At 33.9% G+C, this 13,983-nt stretch overlaps 1 protein-coding gene across 3 annotated transcripts in view; it reads left to right on the top strand.

The window, feature by feature from the left end:
• LOC114332919 (tyrosine-protein kinase Src64B) overlaps positions 1-13,983 on the top strand; it is a 699,550-nt gene that overhangs the window by 641,800 nt on the left and 43,767 nt on the right. The gene's annotated exons all lie outside the window — the stretch shown is intronic.

Consider the following 13,983-nt stretch of genomic DNA (forward strand, 5'->3'; position numbering starts at 1 on the left):
CTGGAAAAATAAAAAAATATGTTTTCCTTTTTAAACTTGCACTTATTGTATGTCTCGACGTTATTTTTAAAGCCAACTTTTTCTAATCATTTAGCTGACTCATATATTACTTGATACATATTATGTTTAATTTGCATGCAGTTTTAAATAAGATGTTTCATATTTGTCACTAACTCCTAGTAGTATGGTGTAACTAGACCCAAACCCAGACATCCAAAGTGAAAGTTATCCTCCAACACCAAATTGTTCTATATGGTCCACATAATGTTCAGAAAAAAGTCACACCATTTTGTGCGTCGGGTTTGGTTGGGAGAGGGGGGAGAAATCGGTAAATTCGTAGTTTTTTACGTTTTCGTCAATATTTCTAAAACTATGGAGTTTAGCATGAACAACCTTCTATACAAAAATATTCTACATAAAATTTGAAATAAAAAAGGCCCTATGCATAATCCTTCTAAAATAAACGGTTCCAAAGTTACGGAGATAGTATATTATAGTTGGTCCAAAAAAAGGCCTAACCCAGATATCCAAAGTAAAAGTTTTCCTTTTGAGCGTCCCGTTTGGGGGGGGGGGGAGATGGGGAGAAGTCGGTAAATTAGTAGTTGTTTTACGTTTTTCGTCAATATTTCTAAAACTATGCTTTAGCGTAAATTATGTTCTATACTCAAATTTTCTACATAAAATTTAAAACAAAAAAGGTCCAATACATAATTGTTATAAAATCAACGGTTCCAGAGTTACGGAGGGTGAAAAGTGGAGGTTTTCGATACTTTTTATATTTTATGGGCAATTTATAATATTATTACTGATGAAAGAAATTTTTTTGTAAATAAAATTTGCTATTTCAGTGGCCGATGTTATGTTAGTGATAAGCCCTTGAAGAAACGTCAATCTCACCACCCAAAATTATAATCAATTGTCCAAATAATAAAAAAAGTGCCGAAAATCACCACTTTTCACCCTCCGTAACTCTGGAACCGTTGATTTTATAACAATTATGTATAGGACCTTTTTTGTTTTAAATTTTACGTAGAACATTTTTGTATAGAACACTCTCACATCTCTCTCTCAAACCGAACGCTCAAAATGATGTAACTTTTTACTGAACAATATGTGGACCATATAGAACAATTTGGTGTTGGAGGAAAACTTTTACTTTGGATGTCTGGGTTAGGCGTTTTTTTTGGACCAATTATATACTACCTCCGTAACTTTGGAACCGTTCATTTTATAAGGATTATGCATAGGACCTTTTTTATTTCAAATTTAATGTAGAACATTTTTGTATAGAAGGTGCTTCATGCTAAACCGCATAGTTTTAGAAATATTGACGAAAAACGTAAAAAACTACGAATTTACCGATTTCTCCCCCTCTCCCCCCAAACGCGACGCTCAAAATGGTGTGACTTTTTTCTGAACATTATGTGGACCATATAGAACAATTTGGTGTTGGAGGATAACTTTCACTTTGGATGTCTGGGTTATGCCATTATTTGGATAAATTTTATCATACTGTAGTGATGGGCGCTTAGCTTTTAAACAATTGAAACTGTTTAACAGAATTGCTAAAACATTAGAATTATTACACTTACCCAGCTTAGGATTTAAGTGATTAAGATTTAAGTGATATAAAGGTTATAAATGATTGTAATCGCCTAAATTGTATTTTGAGTGCATTAAAACTATATTTTAATTTTCGAAAACAATTGAATATTAAGCAGTACATTATAAATGAATCAAATAGAAAAAAAATCCATTACACTGACTTGTTCCTTATTTCGAAGGCCATTGGATGGTGTCAGATATTTCTTTCTTCCTGTAATGATATACTGATACTGTGATTTGAATTTCTTTAGCAATTCTTTTTAACAGTGTATTCGAATGGTATAACAGTATGATAGAGCTCAAAAAATTGTAATGTAATAATGTGTCAGAAATGAACTTTATCTGAAGTAGGTATTTGATTAACTTTCTTCTCTTAATATCAAATATATTTTATGATATGATATTATACATAATATTTTGTTGAAGCAGTACGCTTGCTTTCGATCAATCATTGTCTTGTTTTAATCCCCACTTTGAGGATGCCGCTTATGAACTATTTGAACCAAGTACTTAAGTAGCGGTAATATCTGCTGTACTATCGACACTTCACATTTCAATTACATCTTAGATCATGATTGTAGTAGATAATCATAAAGAAATAGTCGATACAATAAGATAAACCGAAGCAAATTTTGGCCCAACACGAAAAAGAAGAAAATATTAAAGAAACGAAGGAAAAAATGGAAGATCGTAGAGTAATGAAAATTCAGAAAAATATTGACCCACAAGAAATAAACACATAAATAAAAAAATCTCTAAAGCCATCAGAGGAAGCAATAGAAAATGCAAGAACGAAAAAATTATAAAAATTTTAGAAAAGAAAATCATGCAAGCATTGAGGAAGAAAATAGAAAATGGCAAAAATAAAATCTTCCACCAAAAGAATCCACCAGACAAAAATGTAAATGTAGTCTCAGATAGACCAGGCATATAATGCAAAGTTTCTATGATCCATTATAAGTCAAGTTATTCCAGAGCTCATTGAACAGCCAATACGAAAGGTAGAGAATATAGGATCGGACGACATACCAGATATACCTATGTGCTGTTTCATATTATAAGAAATTTGAACGTGCGAGGGTTTTCTTGTGCGATAGTTTTGACGCACTTATCCTTTTCACACAATAAGAATTGAGTCGCACGAACATATTATGTTGCTGTGTTGTTTGGTATATTAGTTTTATTCACACTTTGTGGCTGAGGTAGGAACATGATACGATGTCGGATATGTATCATTACGATGTATCATTACAAATGGGTATTTTTTTGTCCATACTTTTGTCCATTTAATGTACTGTAATGCGTATTTAATTCATTTGCAATTTCTATTTTGTCAGTTATTATTTCTTATAAAATAAAAAGGAAAAGATTCCTCTCATTGGCTGTATACCATAATAAAAAACTTACTAATGAAGTAAAAACCTCATGTGTAGGTAGATGGTATATAATTTATTAAAAATTTTTTTCTAAAATCATCCAAAATGGATAAAATCACACAAACGTTTTCGGACCAATCAGTCCATCATCAGGTGGTAGAAACTTTAGATCCAAAGTAGTTGGAACTAGCTACATATTTAGGTGAAAAGACCTTAATATTATAATAATTATGCCATTTCGGCTACAAAAATGTCGACAATAAGTCGATGTCACAAGAAATTAAAATGCAGCGGTATTACAGAGTGGTCTCCATCTTGGCTTCATCAGAGCTATGGGTAGTGAACGTTATGGGTAGTGAAGATTAGGCCCTAAAACCAAAAAAAAGTTAGTAAAGTTTTTCATTTAAGTGGGGACTTTCCATTATTTAATTTAATTTTCCCTTTCCAACAATCGTTTTTTCCGATTTTAGCGCCATCTATCCATAATTCGAAAAAATGTCTCGAATAAAAGTTACTTTTTTTAAGTAAGGAATCCAAATATGCAATAAAAAATGGGGGCTCCTATTTAAGAGTTTAAATTAACCCCCCACCCCACCTCCGTGGGGGGTCGTGTTTGGTGTCATTCGATAGACTTTTCAAAAATATTGAGTACGTGTATTTTTCAGTTTTTTGATCTGATGTTCATTTTGCGAAATATCGCGGGGTTCCTATTTAAAATTTTAAATTTACCCCCACCCCTCTCCGTGGAGGGTCGTGTTTGGTATCATTCCATAGATTTTTGAAAAACATTGAAGAAGTATTTTTTAGTTTTTCAATCTGACTTTTATTTCTCCAAATATTCGCTTTTTTCTTGTGAAACTTTGTGACACCCATTTCCTTACGCCCCGCTCAAACCGTCAGATTTTTTAAATATACCAGGGCGGTCCGATAAGTACGTAGCCTTCACAAGAAAAACGAAAATTTTGGAAAAGTTGCTATTTATTTCTGAACGTAGTCTACTTTTAGCTCGATACACTTCACCCAGCGATGCTCCACCTTCTTTAACCCGTCTGAAGAATACCTTTTCTCGAGGTCTGCAAAGTAGTCTGTCGTGGGGGTGATGAACTCCTTATTCGACTTAAATTTCTGCCCGGTGAGTGACTTTTTTAAGTTTGGAAACAAAAAGAAGTCGTACAGGCCCAAATCTGGAGAATACGTTGGATGGAACAGCAGTTTGTAGCCCAATCGAACAATTTGGCCCCGACGAGGTGTGAGTCGGAGCGTTGTCATGGTGGAAGAGTATTTTTTTCTTCCCAAATTGGGGCTGCTTTTTCTGAAATTTGGCGTCTAATCGGGCCAATAATGCGGCATAGTAAAGCCCTATCATCGTTTTGCTCTTTTCCAGGAAGTGGATATAGATCACACCTTGTGAATCCCAGAAAGTGGTGGCGATCACCTTTCCGACCAATTGGACAGTCTTCACTATCCTCGTAGCACGTTCGCGGGGTAACGTCCGCTGTGTCGAGTGTTCCTTGGCCATCGGTGTATACCAGTGGAACCATGTTTCGTCGACGGTTATGAAACAACTCATTTGGATTACGCTTAAACAGCATCAGACACTGTTCTGCTTCTGATGTGGTCTCATGGTTGCGTTTATTGTTCTGAGTTCGAAAATGCGGCAGCCATCACGCCGACAGCTTTTTTATTCCCAAAATTTCATGCAGAATATGAGCGACGAAATAATTTGAGATGCATACTGTCTCAGCTATCTCACGCACCTTCATTGGGCGGTCTACCAATACGAGATCGTGGACTTCTTTCCAGTGGCGTAGCTGAAGATTGCGCCCCCCCCCCCCGCGACAATTTTTGTGGGCCCCGTATTATAAACATAACGACAACTAATAACAGTATAATTACTAAAATATGTGTAAATGACAATATTTGGCCTTTCTTTAATAAGTCTTCATTAGTTAGTGTTAATAGATTTTTTGGAAATAGACATGAAAACCTATTACACATATATCTTAATCCGACAAACCTATTAGTAAATTGTTGCAATATTATATCTAAAATTACATTGAAAACATTAACTACAAAACTTTTTTTGCTTAAAGTTATTTTTTCGTCGCATAGCTCATCGTAACATTGTTTTATACTTTTATCCGTTTATTTTTAAATTCCGGTATAATACTATTCTGCTATTCCTGCTGCTTTTGCTAAAGTTTCGGAAAACGAATTTCTCATTTCTAGAAGCTTATCAAGAGTTTTTCAAAAAGTTGAAGGGCGACCGTTAACTCTGCCGTTTCAGATTTCAAAAGTGTTGATGTTAGATTAATAAAGTTATTAAGAGGAAAGGAACATGTTGACGCCTGTAAAAATTTTCAATGTATTTTAAATGTAATAATTTTTTCCAAATCCTGAGAAAACTAATAAGTATTTTTGAAAAATTTAAACGCAGAATGAAAGATTATTTTATTACGGAGGGCCGAAAGTCCCATAGAATGAATAAAAAGTTTCTTTTGAATGAGATATTTGAAATTAAAAATCACACGCTCTTAGTTTTTCACCCCTGTAACTTATTAAAATAAACAATATAGAAGTTTTCAGGGACTACCGGTTCTCGGTAATAATGTAATCTTTCATTCTGTTAAATTTTTCAAAAATACTTCGAAAAAAATGAATCCCATTTAAATAGCATTGAAGCCGACAGTTCGTACCCATCCCCTTAACGACAAATTCAAAATTATTCATATGCTCTAATAATGCATTAACTTATAATTTTTCATCGTTTTTTAGATAGCAATGAAATTTTCGTTAAATATTTCATTACTTGTCGGAAAGCTCGACGCAAAGCCATAACAGCATCATGTCTGGATGACCACTGGGTTTCACATACTGCATACTGCACTAGCGATCTCTGCGCCTAGTAAAGAGGAACTTATATTATTATCCAACGGTGTTTTTGGGTCATTTGTAGATTGGTCCAAAGCAAATGGATTAATAGTAAACGTTGATAAAACTCAATTTTTATATTTTCATTCCCAAAATGTTCTTAGCAATGTATACTCATTATCATTTAAATTTGACAATATACTTATTTCGTCAGTTACAACAACAAAATTTTTAGGTTTAAATATAGATTACCGTTTGAGATGGACTGAACAAGTCTATACAATAAATACAAAATTAAATAAATCGTTTTATGCTATTTCTAGAATAAAAGATATTATGCCGATATCAGCACTGATCAATATCTATTACGGCCTTGTTTACAGTCATATGAGTTACAACATACTACTATGGGGAAATTCTATTGACAGCCCTAAAATTTTTGTAACTCAGAAAAAAATTATTCGAAAAATATTCGGGCTAAAATTTCGGGAAACTTGTAAACCAACGTTTTTAAATACAAAATAATGTCATTCTAAAGTCTGTACATTTACCACACTCTTCTGTTTGTCAAAGAAAATTTCAATCAATTTGAAACTAATGCTCATCGACATGATTACCATACAAGAAATTGTAATAAGCTCCGAATACCCCAGTTTAAAACATCAAGATTAGAAAATAGTTTTAAATTTATGGGAATGAAATTGTACAATAAACTTCCCGATGAAATGCAGGAAATTGCTAGTTTTAACAGTTACAAAAATAAAATCAAAAATTTATTATTAGCCAAATGCTACTATTCCGTCAAAGAATTCCTTGACGATAGCCTATAAACTATTTTACACTATTTTATTTTTTATGTATAAATTGTTTTGTGTATACAAAGTCTAAAATGTCTAAAAATGTTAGTCTAAATATGTTATTTTATAATATGTGTTAGGTGTTAGGTACCTATAAAAAAATTGTGTAGCTAAACAATGTTAGCTTGTAACAGTTATATTACTGTATATGACCTGTCCTATACATTTGTAAAAATGTCTTAAAAGGATGAATAAATATTTCTATTTCTATTCTATTTCATAACGTTTTAAGTGTTGGCAAACGCGATGGATCCAAAGTCATAATAGTACATCCTATCTTTTAATACTTGCACTAAAAAAACATAATCTTTTAATTATATCCTAAAAAACCAACTCATGTACACCAGCAACGGCATCATTCAACGCTAGGTTCAGGTTGTGTACGGAAAGGTGCTTTGATTGTATAAATTTTAAAATTCCATTTACAAGACCTTCCACTTTGGTCTAACATCCGAATAAATCCCAAAAAACTTTCAACAACTTCTGCTTTAGAAGATAAATTATTTCCATCGCAAGTTACATAACGGAAAATAAAATTAAGCTGATCGTGTTTCGAAATATCTTGAGTGGTATCAAGAATTATGGAATAGAAACAATTTTTTTTAAATTAATGAATTTGTTTTCAGTTTCTTGAGCCAGCAAATTTACAATCTCGTTTTATATTTGGGAGCCCAAGTAATTTGTTTTTTTTAAGTTATTGTTTTTATCGATTAATTTAGCTAAAACAGGATCATACTTAGCTACTAAAAGAACCACCGACAAAAAATTACCTTTTTGGAATTCACTTTCATCTAAACTACCAACATGTCCACGAAAGTACGAAACGCTAAATTGCACCCGAAAAAAGCAAGAGTTACGTCAATTACCCGCTTCGTTATTTCCTTATTCAAATTCAAATTCCCTATTTTGATGCTTATTAGGAAAATTTGTTTTGGTCCCCAATTTAAAGATAGTAGAAGTATTAAGCTTGAAGGCCTTACGGGCCTTACAAGCCCCCCGCCTTGCGGGCCCTACGGGCCTGTCAGCTACGCCACTGCTTCTTTCACGTTATCCTCAGTGGTAGCCGTTTTCGGGGCAACTGGGAGTGACTTCTGGGGATCAAAAACCGACGTGCCACCATCGTTGAACTCGTTAAACCAATTTTCGGTGGTTTTCATCGAAGGAGAAGAATCATCATTTACAGAATTCAAGCGGTTTTTGATTTCACTGCGGGATTTCCCTTCTAAAAACAAGAGTCGAATCACCGACTGATATTGCTCTTTTTTCATTTTTCTAAAATCCCCAAACACTCCCGCTTACACACGCTGTCAAAACAAAACTACGAGTCCGATTGGTCTAATATTTTGGCATAGGCCGTCTACAAGAATGTATTACACGATGGTAGATTTCTCTTGCGACAGTGGCGCCATCGGACGGAGAGGCTAAGTACTTATCGGACCACTACACTGTTCTGCAGGTACTTAACTTACCTTACGTTAATCTGACAATTTCAAGCTTTTCTAAGAGTAAAATTTTTTTTCGGACCCCCCTTAACTAACTCCCCTGTATTAAGATCCAATATAAAGTAGGGGTACATTTACAGGGTACAAGGTTTCTCCCCATGTGATAATCTGACGCGCTCGAGTAACTACAAAAATCCCCGCTTGGGCTCCCCTACCATAATAATTTGCAAAGCAGTCCTGGTACATTGTTATTCAGAGAAGGCTTCTTCTTGTGTTGGACGTACTGTATGTTATGTAAAAAACGAAAACGGATGTCTCAGCGAGATGATTATGATTCAATCTAACAGAGATATTTCTTCAGTACCATTAATGTAATAAACCTTCATTAAGTATATTATGAACAGCTGAAAAAATGCAGAAAATGTGAGAACATACATTTAAACAGCTGTGGACGCTAATATGATACTGTATAGATAGATAAAAACTTCCTTGTATTAATTTAATTGTAAATTGTTTTAGATAATTTTAAACATAATCTTGAAGGTAACTTGGAACTCGAAAGACTACGTGATTTAATAAAAATTAACAGGAAATGTTTAAATATGATAAGTAATTAGGTAATAATACTAATAATGTTAGTGATCAATTATTTCTGACTCAGAATTTGTTTGAAACAATCTCTAAAAATATACAAGCGTAGATAGAAGAAAATAAATAGAAGTATAGAAAGATAGAAAAAAATAAATAGAAGTTCTACCTTTATCTGAATAATAAAATTGGGTAAAATATGTTTCACAAACAATTGGACATTGGTGATCATTGCAGTTGATTATACAGGCAAAAATTCAAGAAAAAATAATCACAGGGAGACGTAGCTGTATCATGGCTGCACGTGCACGTGCACAAGCTGAGTGAATGGTACGGATGTATACAGAGTGTCCCCGAAAATAGTGCGTTCCTTTAAGGTGTGGATATAATACACAATTTAGAACAAAAAAGTCCTATAACATTTTTTCCTAAAGTTAACCGTTTCGAAAAAAAAATACATTGTTTGAATTTTTATTTTCATTAATTTAAACGAGCTGGCAACATGGCTTAGAAGAACCTAAGACTGGAAATTTAATCAATGGAACCCCTTGTTTATTTACTATTTTTGAGGTGTGAATTAGGGTTATTGACACCCCTAGATGTACGTGCCTACCTACCAAATAATTATTTCTTGCTTTAATAATATGGCATTTTTGCTATTAATATCTTGGTTTGTTTGATGTGAGGGGACGAGGACAGGGTGAAAAAATGTAAACATTTGGTTGATATTTACCTTTTTACTGTACTACCTACCTACCAGATACAAAATGACCTACAAACCTACTATTTTTAAATGTGTCAATCTTTAGCTTTTGTGTTCCACGGTGTTGCCAAACTTCAATTTGCATATCAAAATGTATTTTCGTTTTTTGGTCAAACGGATCAATTTAGAAAAAAATGTTATAAGACTTTTTTGCTCTACATTGTGCCTTCTATCTATACCTTTACCTTTAAGGAACGCACTAATCGTCCAATATATAGATTATTTATAAAAATTTGGGTGGGACCAAAGGAAATTAATGTGTTGTTGGTAATATATTAATGAGAAGCGGATTTTTTTAAGTTTATTAGTCTGTTGTAGTAGATTAGTAGATACACTGAAAAATATACCCAAATATCCGATTTATTTAAAGATACGAAGAAGATACGACAACTGTCAAAAAGATACGCAAATGGATAATCCGTCGATTGGCAACACTGACCAAATGAACTTTTCAGAGCAGATTGCTTAAAGTCCGAATAGCTATTCGCAAAATCCAATTCCGACAGAGGGCGCTCAAAATCTCAAATTCCAAAGATGGTAACCGTAAACCGTAAAACCAAGGATCTCCATTTTATCTGCTGCAGATAAAATGAAGATTGCCATGATGATTGCCAATATTCGTCACGAATAGGCACATCAAGAAGAAGAAGAAGTATCAAGACCGGCAATACCCTCTCCCGTTCAGCAAGACAAACTAAGATAAAAATCCTAAAGACGGCCACTCACGGTACTGCGGTGTCATTCGACAAAATCGTCGATGATATATCATCTGCAGTACTGCAGCAGACAGGCCAGTCTCTCTGTGGTAAAATTGCAATGAATTTGTTGGATGCACGGTCACACACGATCAAAATTTTTGTCATTGTTCACTTTGAACTTGTTCAAAATAACACAATGTTGACATAGTGTAGTTTTAGTCCATTCATTAACGGTAAAATATTGCAAAACCTCTAAATTTTGAAGAACCGCTTGGATTGACATGAAATTTGGCATACACACAGCTAACAAGTCAAAGAAAAAAAGTGATATTGTGCCGATATGTGCTTTTGCCCTGGGGGTGGTTTTCACCCCCTCTGGGGGTTAAAAAATATTCGTCCAAACAAAGTCAGGAAATGGGTAAACTGGCTAATTTTAAGTAACTTTTGTTCTATAGAGTTTTTTCACTAAGTCAATACTTTTCGAGTTATTTGGCAGTGAATATGTTCATTTTTTCAACAAAATAACCACGCTTTTAGACGGTTTTTCGCAAATAACTCAAATAGTAAATATTTTGTCGAAAAAGCATTCTTAGCAAAAATATAGCCTATAAAAAAAAATAGGGTATATATCACGTCTCTTTGTTAAGTAGAAGCAGAGTTATAGCTAATGAAAAATAGGTTCATATTCGTCAAATTCCAAATGGAATACTTTAACGTGAAATAACCAAAAATGAAGCACATTTCAGGGAAAACTCATTACAACTTATTTAAAGTGTTTAAAAAAAGATTCATTTTTGTTTTATAAAAAAAATTTCTAGCATCAAAATTAAACAAGTTACGCTCAAAATAAAGTTAGTCCCTTTTGGTTTTGGTAAAAAAATCGAGAAAATCACCCCCTAATTAGTATCTTAAATGAACTTAATCGTAACGACTTCACAAGTTTCTTGACTCGTGTATATATTGTTTATATGATCTGTAAGTTTGATCGGTTCAAAGTCCTTATTATTGAAAGTGCTGTAGTTAAAAGGGGTTGAACGAATCACTGATCACGAATGTATGCAAATTTAGAAACACCAAATCTTGATCAATTTTTGTCTAACAGAAAAACAAAAAAATACATGATATTCAGAAAAGCAAATCTGACTTTTTTTGTTTTTCGAGGTTTTTGGTATCTCTAACAATTTTTAAGTTATTTTAAAAAAAAAGCATATATTTCAAAATTTAAATTTTTAAAAATTTTACTTTGAAACCAAATTTTTTCAAAAATAAGCACTTTGAATCGATGAAACTTACAGATCATATAAACACAATATAAGTAAAATAATTTGTGGAGCGGCAACGATTAATTTCATTTAAGTTGCTAATTAGGGGGTGGTCTTCCCGATTTTTTTTTGCAAAAACAAAAGGGACCAACTTTATCTTGAGCGTAACTTGCTTAAATTTAATGCTAGAAACTTTTGGTAAAAACAGAAATAAAGCTTTTTTAAATACTTTAAAAAGTTATATTGGGTTTTCCCCAAAAAGTGCTTAATTTTTTGGATATTTCACGTCGAAATATTCTATTTGAAATTTGGTGATTATGAATATATTTTTCATTGGCTATAACTCTGGTTCTACGAGATCCAGAGACCTAACGCGTACACCATTTTTTTACTTTTTTATAGGCTATATTTTTGCTAAGAACGTTTTTTCGAGAAAATACTTACTTTTTGAGTTATTTGCGAAAAACCGTCTATAAATGTGGTTATTTTGTTGAAAAATGAACATATTCACTCGCAAATAACTCGAAAAGTGTTGACTTGGCGAAAAAGCTCTATAGAACAAAAGTTACTTAAAATTAGTCAGTTTACCCATTTCCGGACTTGTTTTGGACATATATTTTTTCACCCCCAAGAGGGGGTGAAAGTCACCCCCAGGGCAAAAGCACACATCGGCACAATATCACTTGTTTTCTTTGACATGTAAGCTATGCGTATGCCAAATTTCATGTTAATCCAAGCGGTTCTTTAAAATTTAGAGCAAAAACCGTGAAAGAATGGACTATTTATCCCCGAGGTACAGAAATATCACTACATCTTTTACAGTTCCAAAAATATACAAATTCTAGTCAATGTTAGGAGATCAAAAACTTTAAAAATAAATGATCAAAATTTTAAGGTATTATTCAAAAATAGAATTACACATTTTATACAAAAAAATATAAATGGATTTTTTATAAGAAGTCTTTTGCTCCTTCAAAAGCCACGTTTAGTAGTTTTATTTCCAAACATGTACTTTCCTTTTGAGGCATGTGGTTTAGCAATTCCGATATCCTGGAGCATATCGGGTTAACCGATGCTGGTGTTGGTACTGGTATTGTGGGTGCAGGTGCATTTATTTTCTGTAGCGTGTCTATCAGAGGGACCTCAATATCACCTTTACTCTGCTTGACGGTATTACATAATACTGCCTCAGTATCAGCAGGTAAAGGATGATTTATTGGTCGAACTTTATTGTTGGTACGAAAATTTGATACCGTTGGTTTATAGCCAATGGTATCATTTAAAAATGATAAACAATCAAAATACACCCACTTCTTTTTCTTCTTGGCGCTAGATCCACTGGGTGTATACTCGCCTTTCAGTCGGATATATGTGTCCCGGAGATTTCTCCATTTTTTTGTAAGGACCTCTATTGAGAAATCAGGATTGCTCCCAAATTCTTGAAAAATTTCGGTCCAGAGCTTCTCACTGACACTCTTGGACCTTTCTTGGAGTGACATTCTGCAATCCCATAATGCAGGTCTTGCCTGCACGCACTGAATCAATAGTTCCTCCAAAGGCACTTCCACTTCCTCATGGGTCACTTCATATTCAATTTCCTAAAACAATTCAAATATTACAATAGTTACAAACTTTTAGGTACTTCTAACAATAACTCACATTTTGATCCTCTTCAAATAGATAATTTGGCGAATCCATGATAAATGATATAATCTAAACAAGAATGAGAATAAAATCAAAATAAAACTATCTATTTGTTCCTGTTCAATATCCAATAGCAAACAAAAATTTGACATTTGTATCAATCCACGGAATAATCTGACACATTACACAAATATTATGTCAAAAAATTTCGGATACTACAATCAAATATAATCGTACGAAAAAATTTCGTATTTCGTGTCTTCGGATATCGGATCTGTGAAAATCCTCCTTTAGGCTCCACCTACATTGAATCCGTATTTCTCCGATCCGATCCGACGTCGGCCGACATCGAACTGCTTCTCTGCTGTAGCTTCTCCTATCAATCGCCCGATATCGGATCGGATCGGAGAAATACGGATCCAGTGTAGGCACTACGCTTTAATACCTTGAGCACAGTATATAGAGGTTCCACAGTAAAATCACTCTTCTGTCGGCGCTTTGATCTCAGGAAGTAATACCGGCAGTACGCAATTGGTAATTCACCAGTGGTGGATGCGGGTTTTCCCTGTTAAAAGCCGTACGTTTCTATGCGAATAGCAATGCGAGAGTGGGGCAAAAGCGACTACCAACATTGCGCGGTCGCCATGTGCGACTACAGATTTTACTTCCAATTTTTCGGAGAGTGGTTCTACTGTCCCTCTTTATACTGTGCCTTGAGTTTGTTTTCAATCCGACGTCGGATCGGATCGGAGAAATACGGATCTAATTTAGGTGCAGTCTTAAGCCGGATTTATGTTAGGACGGGGACGTGGACGACACGTCCACATCCAAAAGCATTGGCTAGTTTATGTTACAACGGGCCGAAGCGACAACGTGG

Source organism: Diabrotica virgifera, chromosome 6 (genome assembly GCF_917563875.1).
Source record: "Diabrotica virgifera virgifera chromosome 6, PGI_DIABVI_V3a".
Taxonomy (NCBI): domain Eukaryota; kingdom Metazoa; phylum Arthropoda; class Insecta; order Coleoptera; family Chrysomelidae; genus Diabrotica; species Diabrotica virgifera.